The 22289-nt window shown below is 39.2% G+C and overlaps 1 long non-coding RNA gene across 1 annotated transcript; it reads left to right on the forward strand.

The window, feature by feature from the left end:
• Window positions 1–827: 827 nt before the first annotated feature.
• LOC147577297 (uncharacterized) lies at window positions 828–20897 on the forward strand. Its single transcript, XR_015255795.1, has 3 exons — window positions 828–1014; window positions 10263–10343; window positions 20737–20897. It is a non-coding gene; the product is annotated as an uncharacterized LOC147577297 (long non-coding RNA).
• Window positions 20898–22289: the final 1392 nt, after the last annotated feature.

Consider the following 22289-nt stretch of genomic DNA (forward strand, 5'->3'; position numbering starts at 1 on the left):
CTGGGCTGATGGCTCGGAGCCTGGAGCCTGTTTCCGATTCTGTGTCTCCCTCTCTCTCTGCCCCTCCCCCGTTCATGCTCTGTCTCTCTCTGTCCCAAAAATAAATAAACGTTGAAAAAAAAAAATTAAAAAAAAAAAAAAAAAAAAAAGATACGGGTCATATACCTTGACACTGGATTTGTAGGGAAATGCCAAGAAAGTTCAAAGGTGGGATTTGTTACAATGGTAGAGGGGTAAATGTTCCAGGCAAATGGGAGAGAGATGGCAGGAGAGGTCAGCAGGTACCTACAAAGGGATTTTCTAACCCAAGGACTACTCTTTAGAGAATTTTCTCTTCTATTAAAAGGACTACTTGGGCCAAAGAACTAAGAGGGGGTAGACAGAATAGTAGAATTTTCAAACAGACAGAAATGTTGAAATATTCATAAACCACACATGGATCATCTCATCTCTGCTTAAAATCCTCCATGGGTTTCTTCTCACTTCTCTTCATGTGAAACCCATGGCCTGGTCCCCATCCCTGCCCGTCTCTGCAGCCTAGTCCCACAGGACAGCCTCTCCAACTTCACCCCACTCCCACCCCCACCGCGCCCACCCCGCACTCCCTCTGCTGGTGGTCCTCATGCTCACCTACCTTGTCAGTCTCAGGGTCTCCGCCCATCATGCTGCTTTGACCTATGCTCTTCCTTTACCTCTCAGATGGACCCACTATCATTTGTAATTATTTCATTTAGTTGTTTATTTGTTTTTGGTCTACTTGTACTATCTGATAAGCATCTTAAAGTCAAAGACCATGTCTTTCTTGTTCTGTTTTATTATCAGGGTGAATCACAATACCTGACACCTGGTAGGTGCTACACAAAAGTTTGTTAAACAAAATAATGCAAATGAAGGCACTGAGGTTAAAAGAGATCATTTCCTGGAGCTCTCCCATACCGTTAACAGCAGAAGTTGGCTGGCCACTCAGATTTCCTGAGAAATCCTGGTTTCCAGGGGAAGCTGGAATACTCTCAGGTAAGAGCATCAACATTTATACAGAATTTATGACTTCAGGTGACATTTATCCTTTTGGAGAGATAATTCAAGAGAAGAAGCTTTGAGAAGGAGACTGAATGAAGTCACCTGCCCTAGGGGTATTCAGAGTGCGAACTGATGCCCTTGACCACACCCCACCACTCCCCACACCCACTTCCGGGTTTCCTTTCTGTCTCTTGTCTTAGAATTACTCTCGAAGGCCATGGTTGCTGGTCTTCACCCTCTGGTTTTCCTTCTTTTCTTATTTCTAGCACATGCTCTGTTCCGCCTTTTGGAATGTCCTATCTATATGCCCAGACCATTGCTTGGAGGTGAAATTGCAGCTTTTCATTTCTCGTGCTTATTTGGGGGGTGTGGAGAAGTGAGATAGAAGAAAGAGGCAAGAGATTAAATAACATTCTGTTGTCAGCTAAGATATGAATCCAGCCATTTATTAGATGTTATTTTATGCTAGGAAGAAGAAGACACTTTATTGATTTGCTTTTTTTGTTAACATTTTAAAGGAAATTTCAGTCTTGATTTGGTAACTCCCCTGAGAACCTTCAGTACCACAAAGGGTGTTACAAAATCTAAAGTCTCAAGGGGCTAAAATCATTTAAACTAATAAACATGACATACAATCCTTTGTGGGGCCTTGGGAAGGGTAATAAATATCATGAAATCAAGCAATGATCAGCTGTTAAAACTCCCCAAAGGGCAGTCATCACAGGCTGAATGATTTGTTCTTGGTGTTCGTTTCTTTTTAACCTCATCTTTTCTTCATAATCATCCCATTTATGCTCACAGACCCTTTCACAGGCAATAATAATACTAATAATAGCTAGCCTCTACTGAATGCCTACTATGATATGAGCCAGGGACTTCACATTTTCTTTATTCCTTACAACAACCCTAATAGTTAGGTATGGTTATCAACATTTCAAATGAAAAAATTAACATTTAGAGAACTTACGTATATTGCTCAAGATCTGTAAGTAAGTAAGTAAGTAAGATCTGTCAGATACTCTAAGCCTATATCTAACACCAGTAGTTGTGCCCTTGGTGGCAAGGGTGGGGTGAGAGCATGGGAGAGTGGGGGAGACTTTAGTCCTTTTCCACATACCAATGTCCACCAGCCCAAATACAGAATCTAAAGACAGAAGAATCTGTGTTTGCTATGCAAACCCTACTTCAGAATAATTTCCTTGATCTCCTCACCCCCTTCCCAACATGTTTGCCACATCTGAGGTCATTTTATATGTACCATTATATGACATATCATTATGTCACCTTTCATGCAAACACAATCAAGTACCATGGAAATTTGAACTTCAACAATTGGATTCAAAGTGTACTGGATTTTGCATCATGGCCAGCAAACTAAAATTTTTACATAACAAACTGAGTCTTCTTACTTATTTTCTTCAGCTCTCTGTGAATCCAAAATGCTTTTATTTGATGCTATCTGTGCAGTTGGGAACTACATTAGGACATAAGGTACATACTTGATCTTTCAAAAAGCATCCGGAGCTAGGGAAGCCCATTACGTTAGAACCTCTTTGTTCAATATAAACAGGGATAGAAACCCAAACAAAATGTGTCTAACTGATGTACTATCTCTAAAGCCTGATTGCTAGCAGCAGTGAGAAGATGCTAAAGATCCTAAAATTGTCTTCGATACAGAGCCTCTCTCCCATTGCCCTTTCTATGAAGTCAGCCCCATTAGAGCTAGCTTCGAGTGTTTCTCACAACCAAAAGAACACAACAAATCCCACACCCACGTGGAATTTAAGCAACATATTATTAGACAAGTAGTGGGAATTACAATTTTAAAGACTAGGCATGCTTATGGTCAATTTAAAAAGCAGAAAACAAAATTTTATCTATGCTATTGTGGAAGAAGAATATTTTTGAAATATTGCTTTTCCCCAGTATTTCCTTTTCTGCCTTTGACTCCTCCCTCTACTCAAGCACTGGATTAGACCTTTGTCATCTCAGGAAAAGGTCAAGGTAGCATTAAGCAGAGAAAGGGACTCTTCAGATTTCTGAATGGAGTCCCTTAGAAGAACAGAAAAGACCCAGGCTAGAAAAAGATTAGGAAAGGAGAATTGGAAGAGGAGCATAGAGAGCAGAAGGTCACAGTGACAGGGGCCTGGACTTTACCCTAGAGGCTCTTCTCCAAAGAGGAGGTAAGGCCCCAGAGAAGAGATGGCAGCACGTTTAATGGTTGAAAGCCTTCCCTGTGCAGTTCCCCAGCAGGGCCGTTGTGTGAGAGTCAAACAATGATCTCCCCACACCCAAAAGTGGAACGGAAGGAGTCCTGAAATCCGATGAGACCACATGGGGTTATGGGAGTCTCCCCAGTGGCTTCTTCAATGGCTGGCGATAAACAACGCGCAAGGAACAATCACGGTGATGGACATCTCAGAAGATGCTGATGCGGCTAGATGAAATTGACGATCCAGTGCAAGCTCCCTAAGAACATAGATCTGACCAAGGAGACAGAAGGGAGAGGTATAGCAAATCAACTGAAATTACGTGTCTGCCACACCCAGAAGAATGGGGGTGGAAACAGAAATTAATACACCAAGTCAGAGCAAAGTAAAGAAAGTTAAGTATCTTGCTTTTCTGCATTTAGGGACTAAATTCCATACCTTCTAACCTGTGATTAAAACCGTAAGTGATTTGTGAATTAACATTTAAAAAAAAATGAGAACCACCATGATTTCTCTGAAAATGTGTTTTTGTCTTCAAAGGGAGAATAATAAAAAGGTCTATAATCTAGAATTAGAATGCACATAAAGAAATAATAAATTATTACCAAATGATACCTAAGTAATTATGTGTTGGAGTTGTTAGATTGTGAATTTTCATTCTCCCTCATTTTTATTGCCCATGCTTGTGGGTTTTGTTGTTGTTCTTATTGTTTTAAGAAATGAAGACAAAAGGGAGAGAAAGAAGAGAGAGAGAAATGGAAAAAAAGATTAAGAAGAGAAGGCTCTTTAAGTAATGTTATGTAGCTAGAACATATGGCCACTGGTAAAAGATGGAGTGGGAAATGTGGAAGGGGAAAAATTGTAGATGGTCTTAAATCTCAGACTGAGACCCTGCAATCAATGAAGAGCCACATGGTCAAATCTATTTAAAAACAGCACTCTGGTAATTTAGGGGTAGGGCTCCTAAGATCAGAGATAGGGAAATCAGCTCCCAGGTTATTGCAATGATGTTGACATAAAATCATGAAACAGTTCAAGGAGTGGTAGCAGGAATGGAAAAGCAGGTCTGGAGGAAAGAGCTATTTAGGAGGTAGCAAGTTAGTGAACAATGGGTGAAAAAAATCATCACTGAGAAGGATACTGAGCTGTCAAACCTTCAGCCTCCTCTTGAAGTGGCTGGGCTTTTATGAGGAGGTTGAGCAGCTTGGGTGTCATTTTGAAACTGGACAGAACTAAAGACTGCTGGGGAATGCTGGCCACTTAGCGACGGCACAGAGAGCAGCTTCAGACCACAGCTACCGACCTGCTATCCTGGGGCTATAGGCCTCCTCCTCTCCCACTGCTCCAAGCTGCCTGACCACTAATGGGAAATGCCTGCAACCAGAGCAAAAATAAAGCACCGAAGCTTCCGGATCTCCTCTTCACACTGCCCAACTAGGAGAGGAAAAGCTGAGTCAAGAGCTCCTGCCTCCATTTCTGTGAGATTCATCTCCTCCTTTCAGCAACCCCTTTGTAGTTGGTGGAGCACAGCTCTCCCTAAGCCTGGTCACAGGGATCTCCCCTTTTTGCTCTACAAGCAGCAATGAGGCCAGCAAATTTGAACACAATTTTTTTTGAAGGCTTGAGTATTACAAAAAATAAATACATTCGGAGAACAACATGAATCCCCCAAATTCATGAGATCCAGCCCCCTCTCCCAGATCACACAGCCCATCTTATTCCATGGGCCCCAGGACAGAAGCAGGGACCCCATGTACCTTCCATCCTTGGCCTCAAATTTCTTCCTCTCGGTAGAGGCCATCTCTAATTCCCGCCACACCAGAGGCACAGCATTCCCGACCAACCATTTGAACTCTGGATTTATTGTTTTCTTTACAGCTGCCCCAGTCCCCAAGAATTCTGAAAAAAGTAGTTGTATCATTTTTACTATATTTTAAGTTTTGAAGTGATAAACAACCTTTTAAGAAGGGTTAATATTAGAAAAAAAAGTTTTAGAATTGCTCACAGATTTTAAAAACCTTCAGAAAACATATTAGTATTTTGTATATTCTTTCTTCTAGTGTTTATATATAAATATATTACATAGCTTTAACCATACTGTATATACATATACCTGGTTTTTTGTTACATTTATTATATCATAGACATGTTCTCATATTGACTTTTATACCCTTTATTTTGTTTTTTGGGTTTTTTTTAACAATTTCTAAAGTTCCATAATTACATTACCATTTCTATATTTAGGGCTATTAGACTGCTTCCATCATAAAATAATTTCTCATTCATTTTTTTTCTAATTACATAACGATTTTAATTGTTGAAAATGTGGACTCTAAGAAAAATAATAAAACCACCTACACACAAAATTGTGACATACAGTGTACAGATCTGATTTCAACCTTGTCTCATTTGCTTTAGCCTTATATGGTTACGCGGCTTACACGGTTACAGGGATTTAAGCTTATATGGTTATTCTTCATAGAGGAAATGTGCTCTAAGGTTATTGTCAGTCATTTGATCCCAATGAAGCTCTTGTCTCAGCACAAAGTCCCAGACAGTTCTTCCCCACGTTGAGGCTAGCTCAAATCTCAGTTTTTTAGATAGTACCACTGCCATCAGCAGTCACCCCGAGGCAGCCCTGTCTTCCCAGGGGCTTGATCCGCAAAACCACAGATCTTAGTCTCCCATTTTCTCCTCTTCTGGAGACTTCCGCCCCTCTGGCGAAGCCAGCAGAATCTCCAATAATGTGTCTTCTCCAGGGCCAGTTGTCTTACATTAAGAGATTGCCTGGGAGCTTCCAGTCTGCACCACCCAAAATGCTCAAAGCAGGAATTGGCAGATTTCTTAATTTCTACATTATTTTTTTACATTGCTGAGTGTTTTATAATTGCTTTACTCAGCAAGCCTGGGAAATGTGTAAGTAGTCATCAGTTTTACAGATGTGGGGATTACGGTTCAGAAAGGTTAAAGACTTGCCTTAAATAGACACAAAATTATATCATTAGAGAATCAAATGAGAACTCTCTTTTCTATCAAAGTTACATTCCTCTTGGGGTAAAGATAAACGAAATTGTAATAAAGAAAGTACATGTATTGGTCCAATAAGGGGATGGGGTGGGGAGCAAAAGCAGAGAGAAGGAGGTGAAAGGCAGATGGAAGAGCAGAGAGATGCAACAAAAGGCAGAGGTTGTAGGGGAAAAAAGCAATTTTGTAGCCTTGTCCTCTCAAAAAGGCTCATTGTGTGTGCGCATTTGTGTTTGTGGGGAGCATGTTGGTTCCCGACTTGATCCACATGTAGGCTGTTTGCCGATTGGCTCACCTCCATTCTTGTACGAGCAGAAAGGAGGCTTCCTACCCACCCACCACCCACCCCACCACCCCTTTCCTTCAAGGGTCGCTTTTGAGTTGTACATGTGGAGACAGAGGGTTTGAGCCTCACATGGGATTAGTGTCAGTGCATGCCAACAACCTACGTCTTCACTATGCTTACAATGACTCCTTCAAGCCTCATCATGCTCTTCAGCCAACCCTGCCGCTTAGCACCGTCCCAAACTCCTGGACAGCTCTCTCCCTCCCATCCTACCCCAAATCATGCTGTCACTGCCAAGGGGGCTACAGGGGAGGGGATGGACTGCAAGACTACACTTCTCTTCATTGTCTCAACCCTCAGGTCCTCAGAGCACCATTAAACAAGGCTGCTCTATTCAAGGTTTGAGTTTGATCAGTTTGATCAAGGTTTTGAGTTGTCTGTGGTGAGGGGAGAGGGGAAGCTTTCCTTCCCCTGTATACCTTTTGTATAGTTTTTAAATTTTGTATTGGGTGTGTTTATTACTTACTCAAAGGTAAAAACTAAGATAAAGCCATGAATGTTATATATAACTGTTTCCAGAGTTCAACTAAAGGAAACATCTCATAGAGTTCTACTCGTTGGCGTACCTCAGTTCCAGGTCTGACTTTTTGTCTCAGGATCACCTCTCTACTTCCTCCCTCTCTTAGTAAAGGTCACATTTCAATTCTTAGCATGAGAATTTCCATTCATTCATAGAAACCCCAACTTCCTGGCCACAATGGTGTGCCCTGACCTGCAATCTGGCTCGACAACCAAAACAACCCATAAGACACCCTAATCAGCAGAAGTCTAATTCTCAAAATCTGCGCAATTTCATCTAGAATAACCATTATAAAGTTGTCATCTAGAACAACAGTAATCCAGGATGGCCTTTGCCAATTCATTTCCCAATATTTTCTGGATTCCCTCTGCCAGGGTCAAGAGGAGACGTGATTTCTCATTCTCTTTGTGATCTCCTGATCTTGACTGTGTGTGCCCTATGGGTGAAATACACACCCACACACATCTGAAAGATAAATAATAATTCTTAGAGATCATATTGTCTAAATCATATTAACTGGAGAAAACTTCCTACGTGTTCTGATAAACTGCAAAGACTTATCCTGAAATAAACTCTGAAAATAGACCTTTACATTATTCCCCGGTGCCATTATTTGTTTCCTTTCTTCAATCTCCAACTTCCAGGCTGTGTCCTAAAGGTTTACAGGTGACAAAGACACTGCCATCACAAGTCCTGCTCAAACAGAAGAACTATTTACCTCTGATCTTTATTCTTAACTACATTAAAACAAAAAATAAATGAAAAAAAAAAAAACAAACAAACATAAAAAAACAACCCTGACAGTCACTTTGAATTCATAGGTTCTGACAAGGTCATGTCATCTGCAAATAGAGATAGCTTTACTTCTTTCTTTCCACTCTGGATGTATTTTCTTTTCTATTTTATTGCTTAATTTCCTGGGCCATAACCTCAAGTACAATGTTAAATAGAAGGGGTAATAGCAGACATCCTTATCTTGTTTCTGATCATAGGAAGAAAGCTTTTCGTCTTTCACTATCTTGTACGTTAGCCGTGGGTATTTTGTAGATACCTTTTATCTGGTTGAGGAAGTTCCTGTTCATTTCTAGTTTGTTGAATCTTTTTAACATGAAATGTGTTGGGTTATCTTCAAATGCTTCTCCATCTATTGTGATGATCGTGTAGTTTTTATCCTTTATTTTATTTATGTGATGTATTATTTTAATTGATTTTCACACGTTGAGCTAACCTTGCATTCCTGGTATAAAACTGACTTGGTTGTGGTGTGTAATCCCTTTAATATGCTGCTGGATTGGGTTTGTTAGTATTTTGTTGGAGATTTTTAGATCTATATTCATAAAGGATATTGGTATTTTGTTTTCTTTCCTTGTGATATCTTTGTCTAGGTTCAGTTTCAGGGCAATATTGATCTCATGGAATGAGTTGGAAAATCTTCCTTCCTCTTCCATTTTTTGAAAGAGTTTGTGAAGGATTTGGGTCAATTCTCTAAACCTTTGGTAAAAATCACCAATTAAGCCATCTGGGCCTGAGATTTTCTTTGTAGGAAACTTCTTGTTTACAAATGACTTTAATGGTGAAGCCTTTTCTTGCTTTTAAACAAACATAGAATGATTCATGCTCCCCAGGTTACCACTACCACAACTCCTCTTGGTCTGAGATTGAAGAGAAGAATCACTGTGGAAGAGATTGAATATGATTTGTTCATTGACCTCTAAAGTAATTTCTTACACTCTCTCTGGTGCTTCTGCCAAGAGAGGATTTTCCATCTTTTCTAACAAGGAGGCAGGGACCTGGGTAACAATGAGAATTGAATCAACAGTTGTAGCTTCATGAAGAAATTCCTTTTTGTTATAAATTGCAAGAACATGTATACATAATATTTAGAAATACTATTCCTATTTATTTTGAACCCTAATTAATAGATATTAAATTATTTGTTTATTGAAATGTTAATAATATATTCAGTTGTATAAGTTTATCTGCACTAAATTTATCTGTTCCATATCTGTACTAAAAGTATAAAAACATACACAGGAGGGATACAAACAGGGTAATAGTTATTTCTAGAGAGAGAGTGGAAAAGAATTAGAGATAGAACTTTAGTTGTATAGATAATATTTGCTTGCTTTTTAAAAATGAGAGGAAGAGGGGCGCCTGGGTGGCGCAGTCGGTTAAGCGTCCGACTTCAGCCAGGTCACGATCTCGCGGTCCATGAGTTCGAGCCCCGCGTCAGGCTCTGGGCTGATGGCTCAGAGCCTGGAGCCTGTTTCCGATTCTGTGTCTCCCTCTCTCTCTGCCCCTCCCCCGTTCATGCTCTGTCTCTCTCTGTCCCAAAAATAAATAAACGTTGAAAAAAAAATTTTTTTTAAATAAAAAAAATAAAAAATAAAATAAAAATGAGAGGAAGAGGGGTGCCTGGGTGGCTCAGTCGGTTAAGCATCTGACTCTTGATTTCAGTTCAGATCACCATCTCGTGGTTCATGGGTTTGAGCCCTGTATTGGGCTCTGCACTGACAGCTCAGAGCTTGCTTAGGATGCTGTCTCCCTCTCTCGGGGCCCCTTTCCCGCTCGTTCTCTCCCTCTCAAAATAAATAAATAAACAAAAAATAAACATTAAAAATTATTTTCAAAAATAAAATGAGAAGAAGAGAAATTTGAAACAAATGATACATTCATGTTAACGTGTCAAATTTGGGTAGAAGGTTCTTGAGTGTCTAATCTTGATGGGCAGGTCAAAACAGGAATTATTTAAATAAAAGGAACATTGATGTTTTAGATGGTGCTTTTTTAAGTTTAATGTTATGATAATAAATGAAGGAAGTGAACAGTAAATTACAAAAGAGGAAATGAAATTGCCCCACCCTAATTATCCTTCTGGACTGAGGGACTTACTTACTCCTCCAGCTTTGGGAATTGCTTTGGCTAAAGAAATCTGCCTCACCCATGCTCCCCTTAGTCACCCTTCATCCAATGGTTGGTCAGTGCAGGTATGAAAACCTGTTCCCTTGCCCTAACTTGGAACAATTCTGAAAAGACATCCCAGCTTCAAAATTCCCCATGGTTTATCTGAGACAATTGTGAAATTGCCCCTCAGCCCAGCTTCTCCCTCTGTTGAGTCCTGCTTTGTTCGTCTCCCCCACAGGTATTGACCCCAAGAACTTTCCTGATCACAAATCTCCATCTTGGGATGTGCGTTCTGGAGAACCCCACATGCGACATATATGTATGTATATAAATACAAAACCTCACTAATAACCACAGAAAAAGTCCAATTTAAACCAGAAAACATTCAATTATGGTCAGAGCAGAATGGTAGATGCCGTGCTGTGGCAGAGCTTGCCAGTTTCCTATACAATGTTTACCACCCCTTTTCACCCAGTGACAGAATCCTGATTTGATTTTGAGACAGCAGTGTGCTCTAATAGGAGGATATATTTCCCAGCCTCCCTTGTAGCTAGATGTAGATATGTAGAGAGATTTATTTATTTATTTATTTATTTATTTATTTATTTGTTATACTATTATATTTACATGACATTACTTTGTACGTGATGTTACATTCACATTTACATTATAAAATAAAGCCATATGAAATGACTTCTGGAAGTCCACCAACACTTTAGGAAAGTAAACTCAGTAAGTATTTTTTTGACAGCTTTCTTCCTCTTTCCTGCTGCCAGATGGGGATGTAACAGCTAGAGCTCCTCCAGCAATCATACTGTGACCCTAAGGACGGCAGCCACAGTGGCACGTACACAGCTGGGTGCCTAATGATTTCATGAAGCACCGTATCATTCTGTTTCCTCTGGACTTAACAAAATACAAGGGCTTTGGGGAATCTTACATATGAAGCTTTGTCAACCTTAAGCATTTCAGCCACTTAGTTTTGTTTTGTTTTAAATTTTTGATATCTTTATTTTTTCGAAGTGGCTGTTACCGTGACTTTATTTATTTGCTTGTTTGTTTTTTGCCACTGTTAGTTTTTACTTTCTATCATAAACTGCCAAACCTAATTATAACCGAAGCAAATGGGTTACAGTCTAAAGGTAAAATAGAAAATGAAAAAATAATTTTGGAAAATGAGTGTTTGGCTTGTCAATGTTCTTAAGGAGTAATTCTATTTGCAGAAATAAATCCTAAGGAATTGTGTGTGTGTGTGTGTGTGTGTGTGTGTGTGTGTGCGCATGTGTGTGTGAAGCTTTAACAACAGAGACATTTATACTATAAGAAAAATAGAAACTACCTAAATAGCAACATAATGGAATGGATAATAAAATGTGATGCATTCACTGAATTAAGAAATTAAAGAAACAAAGAACATTTTTATTTAAAAAAACCTTTTTTTGGGAACAATTTAAAAATATAGAAATTTATGAAGTAAAACAAATAGCCTCCCTCTCCTACTATACCATCCTCACTCTTAACTGTTTAGTCTAGTGTATATATTTCCATAATTTTTCCTTTATCTGTATGAACAAATACAGATATATGTTCACATTTACAAGGTGTTTCAAAATTGGATTATAATACATATATAAAGAATATATATTGTACTGTGAGCATTTCTCCTTTCTCCATGTTACTGATAATTAACATGGAGACATGCTCACAGTACAATAAAAAGTTTTACAAATAATATATAAAGTTGAGGGGCATCTGGGTGGCTCAGTCGGTTAGGTGTCCAGCTTCGGTTCAGGTCACGATCTCATGCTTCGTGGGTTTAAGCCCCACGTCAGGCTCTGTGCTGACAGCTCAGAGCCCGGAGCCCACTTTGGATTCTGTGTCTCCCTCTCTCTGCCCCTCCCCTGATCACACTCTGTCTCTCTCTCAAAAATAAATAACATTAAAAAAAATTAAAAATACTTATATATAAATTTGATATACAGCAAGATCTCAATTACTTTTCAAAAAGTGCCTAGAAAAAAAAGCCTGAAGTGAAACATATAATAAACAAATGTGTAAATGAATGAATATTAAATTCTAATTGCCAATATTAATAGTTTACTATTAATAATAAATACATTTTCTCCCAGAACTAATAAAGAGTTTTTTCCACAATCCACACAAGACTAAAAGTAAAAAATATCTTACTATATTTCAGGGGAAATATGGGAGACGGAGGGCACATATTTGAACCACCTGCCTCCCAATCCCATCCAAAATGACCTAGAAAACTTAAAAATATGCAAAACCCTAAATCAGTACTGGAAGCTAGGGAAGGAAACCATACAAATGCCAGAAACTTCAAAAGAATTTCTTCTAAATCCTGTGCAGTTGGGACCATATTTAAAAAAGACATCCAAGGCCAAATTTGCCAGACACCAAAGGAGAAACATCCCCTGGAGGGGTGAGGCCTTGGAAGCGGACGACATCAGTGATCCTTTTCAGTCTTGAAAACTGTGTGAGTTTGAGGGTTAACACAACAGTAGAAGTTGGGAACAGAAAGCTTGTGAACAGTGGCCATAGTTGTATTATTGGATGGTTTCCCCAAGCTTTGGAGACCTTCCCTGTGTCTGCAGAGCTGGGCATGAAGGCGAGGCCTAAGTAGCTCCCCGAAGCCTCAGGCTGTCACTAGCAGCAGTATTCCTTGACGATGCAGTGGGCGCTGGGCTGGAATCCTTGGCCTGGGTGTATCACACACCCACAGTAAGCTTGAAGGTACCTCTGGAAGCCCTAGATAGGAAGCCTACCACAAAATCTGTCAAATAGCACAGCCCTTATGCCAAATACAAAGAAACTTTGTAAGTTGAAATTTCGATAACCATATATTTTTTTTCAATTTTGACTTCACTCTCACACAACACGTAAGAATTAATTTGAGATGGACTATAGATGTAAATGTGAAAAGTACATCAATGAAGTTTCTAGAGGAGAGCATAATGTCTTCATGATCCCTGGACAAAACTCCTTAAATAGAACACCAAAAGCACTACCCAGAAAATAAAAGATGGAAAAATTGAACTTCATTTAAACAAAGAATGTATATTTGTCAAAAGACAATATTAAGAGAGTAATAAGGCAAGCCACAGACTGGGAGGAGATATTAGCAATAGATATACCTGACAAAGGACTCATATCCACACCATATAAAGAATTTCCACCAATCAATAAGAATAAAATAGGAAAACAAACTAAAAATGGGTAAAATGCTTTAACGGTCAGCTTAGAAAATGACCAGTAAGTGTGAACATTATTAGTAACAGGAAAGAAAATTGCCAACGATATCAAGTGTTGGCAAAGATGTGCAGCAATTGGAATGCTCATAAATTGTTGGTAGATGTGTAGCGATTAAAAAGTTGCTTTAGGAAGGTGTTTGACAGTGTCCACTAAAACTAAACATATGTATACCCTATGGCCCAGAACTCCACTTTTAGGTACTTACCGTACAGAAATGAATGCTTGTATCTACCAAAATACATGTGCTAGGATGGTCATAGCAACTTTATTTATGAAGCCAAACATCTATAGGAGAACAAGTATATGGATTTTAGACTATCCATATCCATATGAAAGAAGAACAAACTACTCCTATGCGAAAACATGGATGGGTCCCAACATAACATTGAGCAAAATAAGCGAGACTCAAAAAAGTAAGATGGCAGTTGTGTCCTCCGAGAAGCAGACGCCAAGACTGAGTTAGAAGTACAAAAGATTGGGAATGCAAACTGGTGCAGCCACTCTGGAAAACAGTATGGAGGTTCCTCAAAAAATTAAAAATAGAACTACCCTAGGACCCAGCAATTGCACTACTAGGTATTTATCCAGGGGATACAGGTGTGCTGTTTCAAAGGGGCACATGCAGCCCAATGTTTATAGCAGCACCATCAACAATAGCCAAAGTATGGAAAGAGCCCAAATGTCCATCGATGGATGAATGGATGAAGAAGATGTGGGATATATATGCAATGGAGTATGACTAGGCAATCAAAAAGAATGAAATCTTGCCATTTGCAACTAGATGGCTGGAACTGGAGGGTATTATGCTAAGTGAAGTTACTGATATTTGTCAGAGAAAGACGAATATCATATGGCTTCACTCATATGAGGACTTTAAGAGATAAAACAGACGAACATAAGGGAAGGAAATAAAAATAATATAAAAATGGAGGAGGAGACAAAACATAAGAGATTCATAAATATGGAGAACAAACAGAGGGTTACTGGAGGGGGTGTGGGAGGGGGATGGGCTAAATGGGTAAGGGGCATTAAGGAATCTACTCCTGAAATCATGTTACACTATATGCTAACTAATTTGGATGTAAATTAAAAAAATAAAATTATAAATAAATAAATAAATATTAAAAAACTGTAAAGTAACAAGGCATAATCACTACCCTGTGTGGAGAATTTTGTGGGAGCTTTGCATATTATCTAAGTAAATTCTTTCATGAAAAAATAATAAATAAATAAGTATTTAAAAAAAAAAATTTAAATAACGTCTATTAAAAAAAATCTAAAAAAAAAAAAAGAAGTACAAAAGATTTTCTGGGAATAGTAATGGGCAGGGGAGAGGTTCCAAGACTGACATTTAGAAGAGAAGGATACAGCTGCATAAAAAGAGCCTCAGCCTTCAGTGCAGCTCCAGGAAAATCTTGGCGAGCTCAATGAGAAGCTTCAACACAAAAATTACCCTTAGAGAGGGCTCTCACTAGCCACAAATGGCAAGCCTTCATACCAGCCTGCTCAGTCATTGACTGATGCTACCCCGGACGTACATGACCTTAACTCAAAGGCTGAAGCATCACTAGGATCAAAGGCACAGTTTCGGGAATATAGTCAATGGTATTGGAATGGCATTGTATGGTGACAGATGGCAGCTACAGTGTGGTGAGTACAGCATAACATATAGACTTGTTGAATCACTATGTTGTACGCCTGAAACTAACGTAACATGGTGTGTAAACTATACTTGAAAGAAAGAAAGAAAGAAAAAAAGAAAGAAAGAAAAGAAGAAGGAAGAAGGGAGGAAGGAAGGAGGAAGGAAGGAAGGAAGGAAGGAAGGAAGGAAGGAAGGAAGGAAGGAAGGAAGGAAGGAAGGAAGGAAGGAAGGAAGGAAGGAAGGAAGGAAGGGAAGAACCACAGGCCAAAAGCTGAGGCACACATACATCTGGAGACTGTCACCTAACTGCACCCTTTGTGGTGAGTTACTCCTGAAGGGTGATCTGAGTGATACACCTGTGTGGTTGCCACAGTTACTACCAAATGATTACACCTGTATGAAGTCCAAAGCCATCAAACCTAATCCACAGCTATAGAAGGCAGAAGAGCAAGGATGGTGACCGGGAGAAGGGTAGGAGGGAGCCTGCTGGATTGTAGGAAATAAGCTATTTCTAGATTTGGATGGTAAATACATATATTTACACATGTATATTAATGCAATTTATGATACATAGGTTATCCCTCTGTTAGAAAGGGGAGGAAATGATAGAGATCAAGTTTCCTTTCCAGGATTTCACATGGCCCTGACTCCCCCAGGTTGTTTGTCTAAGGAAGTAGCCACACAACTCCATTTTAGATTTAAGTGGTCTAAAAATATTTTTAAGAAAAAGAATAAACAGGGGCACCTGGGTGGCTCAGTCGGTTAAGCATTCGACTTCAGCTCAGGTCGTGATCTTACGGTTTGTGAGATCTCATGGTTCATGAATTCAAGCCCCATGTCAGGCTCTGGGCTGACAGCTCAGGGCCTGGAGCCTGCTTCAGATTCTGTGTCTCCCTCTCTTTCTGCCCCTCCCCGTTCGCTTGATCTCCCCCCATCCCCCGGAAATAAACATTTTTAAAAAGTGGGGAAAAAAAGAGTAAACATATTTTTTTCAATCCCCTTACCTGGTTTCTGAAGGAGGTAGCAAAAAAGAATTCTCACTATATAAATATAAGTAAACAGAAAAGTCTCATGTCAGTTAGGACTAAATTTGGCTGTGACAGAAAACCCAAAGTAATCCTGACTTAAAGAAGATAGTATTTATTTTACTATCACCTAAACAAAGTCCAGAGGTAGACAGTCCAGTCCTTATTTGGTGCTGCTCAGTGGGCCCCTTTTTTTTTTTTTTTTTTTTTTTTTTTTTTTTTTTTTAATTTTTTTTTTTTCAACGTTTATTTATTTTGGGGACAGAGAGAGACAGAGCATGAACGGGGGAGGGGCAGAGAGAGAGGGAGACACAGAATCGGAAACAGGCTCCAGGCTCTGAGCCATCAGCCCAGAGCCCGACGCGGGGCTCGAACTCACAGACCGTGAGATCGTGACCTGGTTGAAGTCGGACGCTCAACCGACTGCGCCACCCAGGCGCCCCGTGGGCCCCTTTTATCTTATCGTTCTGCCATCCTTGGCACATGGTTTTTACCTCACTGTCCAAAAGGGCTACTTTAGCTACAATCATTACATCTGCATTCCAGTTACAAGAAAAGATGACAAAGAGACACTCTCCCTTCCATTTAGAGACACTGCCCAGAAGCTCTGTACTTAGCGCTTCCACGTATATCCCACTGGCTGCAACTTAGTTTTATGAGCATGCCTAGCTCCAAGAGACAAGCAGGTTTATTTCAGGGGCCAGGTGCCCAGCTAGAAAGCAGAGTTCTATTACTAAGGACAAAGGCAAGGGCACCTGGTTAAGCATCCGACTCTTGATTTCAGCTTGGTCATGATCTCACCATTCATGAGTTGGAGCCCCACGTGGAGCTCTATGCTGGCAGCAAGGAGCCTGCTTGAGAGTTTCTGTCTCCCTCTCTCTCTTTGCCCCTCTCCCATTCATTCATGTGCGCTCTCTCTCTCTCTCTCTCTCAAAAACTAACTAACAAACTTAAAAAAAAAAAGGACAAAGGCAAAACAGATATTGGGGCACAACTAGCCAGCTCTGCCATAACCCACAGAAGAATTTGTAGTATAAAGGAAAGAAAACATAGCATGCAAAAGATAGAAGAGAATCATATCAGAGAAACATAGATACTTCAGGAACAAAAGTTTTTAGATGTATCTATATATGCTCTTAATTAAAAAAAAAAAAAATACTTGTACACCCAGAACTGAGTGATACAAGATAAATTGAACAGAGTTCAGGAGGGAATCAGTTGAGAGAAATGAAAAGGGAACTGGGAGGGGCGCCAGGGTGGCTCGGTCAGTTAAGCGTCAGACTTTCAGCTCACATCATAATCTCATGGTTCACGGATCCGAGCCCCACATCAGGCTGTGCGCTGACAGCTCAGAGCCTGGAGCCTGCTTTGGATTCTGCGTCTCCCTCTGTCTCTGCCCCTCCCCCACTTGCGCTCACGCGTGTGCTCTCTCAAATGAATAAACATTAAAAATAATTTTTTTTAAAGAAATGAAAAGGGAACTGGATGACTAAAGGAAAAAGCATCTTGAAATTACTTCACAATTGTGAGATTTTGTACTTCATTCGAAGCAGTGAAGAGCAGAACTGACAATGTAGAAAACTGTATCATGAATACAGCCGACAAACTTGATGAATTTTTCCAGGGCCAATGAGAGAGGGAAAGCAGACAAGACAAATGTGCATCTACAGAGATAACAGACACGGAACACTAACAATGAGGGTCCACTGTGTGGATAATGGCAGTTTTGGAGAAACGATCTAAACCAATGTAAAACGAGCAATATTTAAAACCACAAACAAAGAAAATGTTTGTGAGCTAAAGGTAAAATTTAATCTGCAGATCAACATAGTTTCCTAGATATGAGGAAAAAAGATCATAAATGAAAAGATATTTAGATGCATCCTAGTGAAAGTGTTAATTTCAAGGTAAAATAAAGATTCTTATGAGAATCCAAGCAGAAGAAAAATGTCGTTCATCCAGAATGGAAGGCAAATCATCTTTCCTTAGATTTCTCTCCTGTTGTATTAGAAACCTAAACATAATGGAGCAGCAACATCTATGGAGTGAAAACGGTGAGAGCAGGAGAGCTAATCTCTTAGCGACTTAGCAGGATTGGGAGACAGGGATTGTGCACTTGTGTTAAAGAGAGTGATGGTCCCTTTCTTGACCCATCCACTGTATTTTAAATTTCTAAGTAAAAACCTAGAAGATGGGAGAGGGGTACTTACTAGAAAATCCGTGTGATTTCTGCTAGCTATCATACAGTTGATTACTCCTGCAGGGCAAGAACAAGTGATTGGAAAATAATGGTAGACATCTTGTCTGAACACCATGAAAACCTTGGAACTTAAATAAGTTTCATCAAACCAAACCGAGGGCAGTGGAAGTACCCCCTTCCCAAGTGGACTTCATATGTGTGTGGGAACAGCTACTCGATTTCTGAGCCTCTCTCTCTCCCCTGCTCTTTGAGAGTGAGCAATGGAACTTCATTTAGACCAGGAGTCTATCATGGGGACATGAGCTTTCATGTAGGGATCACAGAGATCAGAAGAGTTGGTCTGTGAAATGATATGCAACTTTATGATGTGGCCATTTTGAGGGGGAATAGAATCTAACTTTAATAAAGTTCTCAAAGGCGTCTATGACTCCCAAAAGACCCAGAACCAGTACTGATGACTTTGAAACAAACTGATAACAGTGACAAAATGATGAGGGAAAATAAGAGAAATATAAGGGAGAGAGAGATCCAGGAAATACCATCAACATGTCCTAAGAATCCAAGAAAGAGAAAACAGAATGGATAGGAGGGAAGCAATATGCAAAGAACTAACAGGGGGAAATTACTGAGTTTATAGAATTAAAGTTTACCAGGCAGTAATGAAGAGACACAGGTACCTAGACATATCCTGTCGAATATTTCAAGAATTAAGGAGAAGGAAAAAACCCTACAAGCATCCAGGCAAGAAAAAAACAACTTAAGTCTTAAGCAGTGTTTCTCAACCCCAGCCATCATTCATTGGGTGAGCCTTTAAACAATACTAGTGTATGGGCACCATCCTTAGACATTCTGATTTAATTATTCTGGGATGGAACCTCAGCACTGACATTTAAAAAATCTCCCTCTCCGTGATTTGAATGTGCAGCGGAGGTTGAGAGCTACTGCCCCAAGGGAAGGAAAACCATCACCTTCTCCAGAGAACCAAATAGCAGCAGTAAATGAAGACAAGCTTCCAAGCTGGGGGGGGGGGGGGGGAGAACAATGTACTTTCATTTATAAGAGAGACCAATATTCTCCCATTAGCCAGTGCTCAGAAAATATTGTACTTGCAGTTTAGGGATACAATCCAGCCAACCTGGGGAGGGATCAAAAGAAAGACCTCAAGAATGAGGATGACGTGATAAAAGCAGATGATAGGGAGCAAAGGAAACCAATTAAGCCTAGATCAACATCTTAAAACTGTGATTAGTATGGTTAGAAGAGAAAACAAATTTCAAAAATCAATCTCCAAAGAATAGTTAATAATGTAAAATAACAATAATAATTTACATCTAAATTCCAGAGTACATCAATCAAAACTGTGAGGTGGGGAGAGACAGTAAAGACAGTAAAAGCTTGAAAGACTTCTCTTTTTACGCGTATGATAATTAATAGTTATATTCTTAAGCTTGATAAGCAGAGAGAAAAATATTTCAAATGGCTTTAAATAACATAAAGATTATTAGTAATAGAAAAGGTGTAATTATAGTTTAAATTACTAGAGAAATAAGAGGCAAGAAAACATAGTTGCGGAAAGTATATCAGGATATAAAAGCTATTATACAATATGATCCTGTTTTATATATGTATATATAATACACATAAAAGAATAGAAAAAAGGAACACCCCCATATTAACCTGGTTGCCTTTAACAGGTTGGGATTATGGTTTGTGGTTTATTTTTTTACTAATGTGTTTCAACTTTTTCTACATGTTTTACAACAAGAATGCTATTTTTGTAATTCAAAAAATCAATAAACACTAAAATTGTAAATTAGTATTCATCTCTCTTTTATCTTCTGTGCAATTCCATGGTGCATATTTACTACACAGGATAAGAGTTTTTTAATGTGCTAATTTTAGAAATGATAAAAATTTTTAAATCCGATCCCCCGTATTTTTAAAGACTCAACACCTATGAATACTATAAAGGTGTTTCTATTAACATTTCTTTCTAAATCACTTTCTGGAAGTAACATGTTTGTGTAAAATCTTGCCAAAAACAAGAATATTAAAATGTGTTCTACATTAAGAAGGAATCCACATCACAAGTATATTAGAAGTTAACAAGATTTGTGAGTAAAAAACATGAAACCAGAAGAACTGGGGAAAATGCGCTTGCAACTATAAATTCCATAATTAATTTACTTTACAAGTTTTTTTGGAGATGGTAGGTCACCAAGTAACATCTTGAACTTGCTTTTTATTCAGTCAAAACATATAAGAGCATGCATTACTTGCATGGACCACAGGACTGTGGTCTCAATGTATTTTTCCATCCAACTACCCACTTTTGATACGAAGAACACTGCACAAAGTCATATTGTTCTTTAATTTCACTTCAATTATTCCTTATTTCTGCCCCACACAGAACTCAGGATTTTATTTAATTCATGTTTTCCCAGGCTTCCACAGCCTGAGGGTTCTAATGGAGTCAAATTAGTAAGAACCCAAGTTTTATTTGCCCCTAACCCACTTTCCATGGTTACCTTCTGCAGGACCTCAATTGCCTGTGTCTCTCAAATACTTCTAGATGCCCCTGGACGTATACCTCATGTGCTCCCAGAGGGTCTGCTTTTGCTGTCTGCACTCCCTGCTGCGCCATCACCCACTGGGCAACCTGTGCCTGCTGCCATGTCTGTGGGTCCCACTGCCTTTTGCTGCAGCGGTGGCAACAAAGTCCTTAAAGCTTCAGTGTTGTGTTGGGAAGTAGGTAAGAATATTTCATTCCTCTCTTGCCATTGTGCAGCCCCCAGTTTTGTTCCCACCCTAGTGTCATGTTTTAAAATAAAGCTCCTCAGGGTTTTTCTCTCTGATAACCCCACTCTCTCTATGCGTCTCAGATACATTTCCAGTGAGGCTTAGGCCTGGGGTTAAATCTAAGCGACAACCGACACGCTGAACTCATTCTCCCCTCCCCTCCAAAGTCTAAAGTTTCATAGACTCAAGCTGGGACTCCTGTTGCACTCATGCTCCAAGGAGGCTATATACTCCGTATAAAGAAACATTTCATAATCTCGGTGTTGGATAAATGTATTTTAATGAATTTGTTGTGAATAAAGATAAATCTGATCTTTTTAAAAAGCACATGATTAAGCCATCGAGTTAGCCATTATCAGTTTCATTCTTGGGAGTTGTTTGTGGTTTCTTTTCTGGACTCTATTCTGTGTTGATTTTTTTTTTTTTTTAATTTTTTTTAATCTTCTGACTGAGCCACCCGGGCGCCCCTGATTTTCATTTTGGAGAAGATGGCTACCTATCCTCTCTAAAATCTATCCGGTCTAGTACTGCATGACACGGGATAAAAATCACCCTGGGGTTAAAAGGCATTTTATTCACCTGGCTAGTTAGGTAGTTCTTCTTATCAATATAAATAGATGCACTGCCAAAATAACAGGAACAAACAAGCAAAAAATTTCCTTGGAAATAGTGAGGAAAGCCCTTGGCCCCTAAACACCTTAAACAAACAAAGAAATAAAGCATTGTGAAATATGTGAATTAAAAAAAAAAAAATGACTCTGTTATCTCTTAACCACATCCTTTTTTTCACTCTTTTTTCCAGCATTAATCACATCCTTTTAAAGTTGTCTTCTAATTAATCAAAATCCTTGTGAACTTTCCATGTTAAGATATGAATTTTGCATCATCATTCACTACTATATAGAGATTCACAGGAACTTCCTACTCCAACCCCAGCTTGACAGGGTCTTGAATGTTTGTGGCTTGCTTACTCCTTAATTTCCTTGGCAGCCAATGTTTTTATTCCCTGAAGTACCTCTCCTTCTAAAGAAAAACCTCTCTAAGATAAACCAACCTCTCCCTCCACTTCTGTGATTGTTATTTTAAAGAATTTTCCCCTACTGAGCATCCTTCTGGAAGAGTTTTCAAACTTGTTCCTCAAAAAGAACTTTTTCTCCTTGATTCTCAATGAGAATTTCTCCTGAACTGCTCTAATACGGTGACATCACCATAGATCTCCTTTATATATGGAATTTTTTTTAAAAGTCAAACTCAAAGAAACACAGTAGAATGGTAGTTGCTAGTGACTGAACGTTGGGGGGAAATGGGGAGAGGTTGGTCACAGGT

The sequence above is a fragment of the Puma concolor genome, chromosome C2 (assembly GCF_028749965.1).
Source record: "Puma concolor isolate L17-30 chromosome C2, mPumCon1.1.hap2, whole genome shotgun sequence".
NCBI classification, from domain to species: Eukaryota; Metazoa; Chordata; class Mammalia; order Carnivora; family Felidae; genus Puma; species Puma concolor.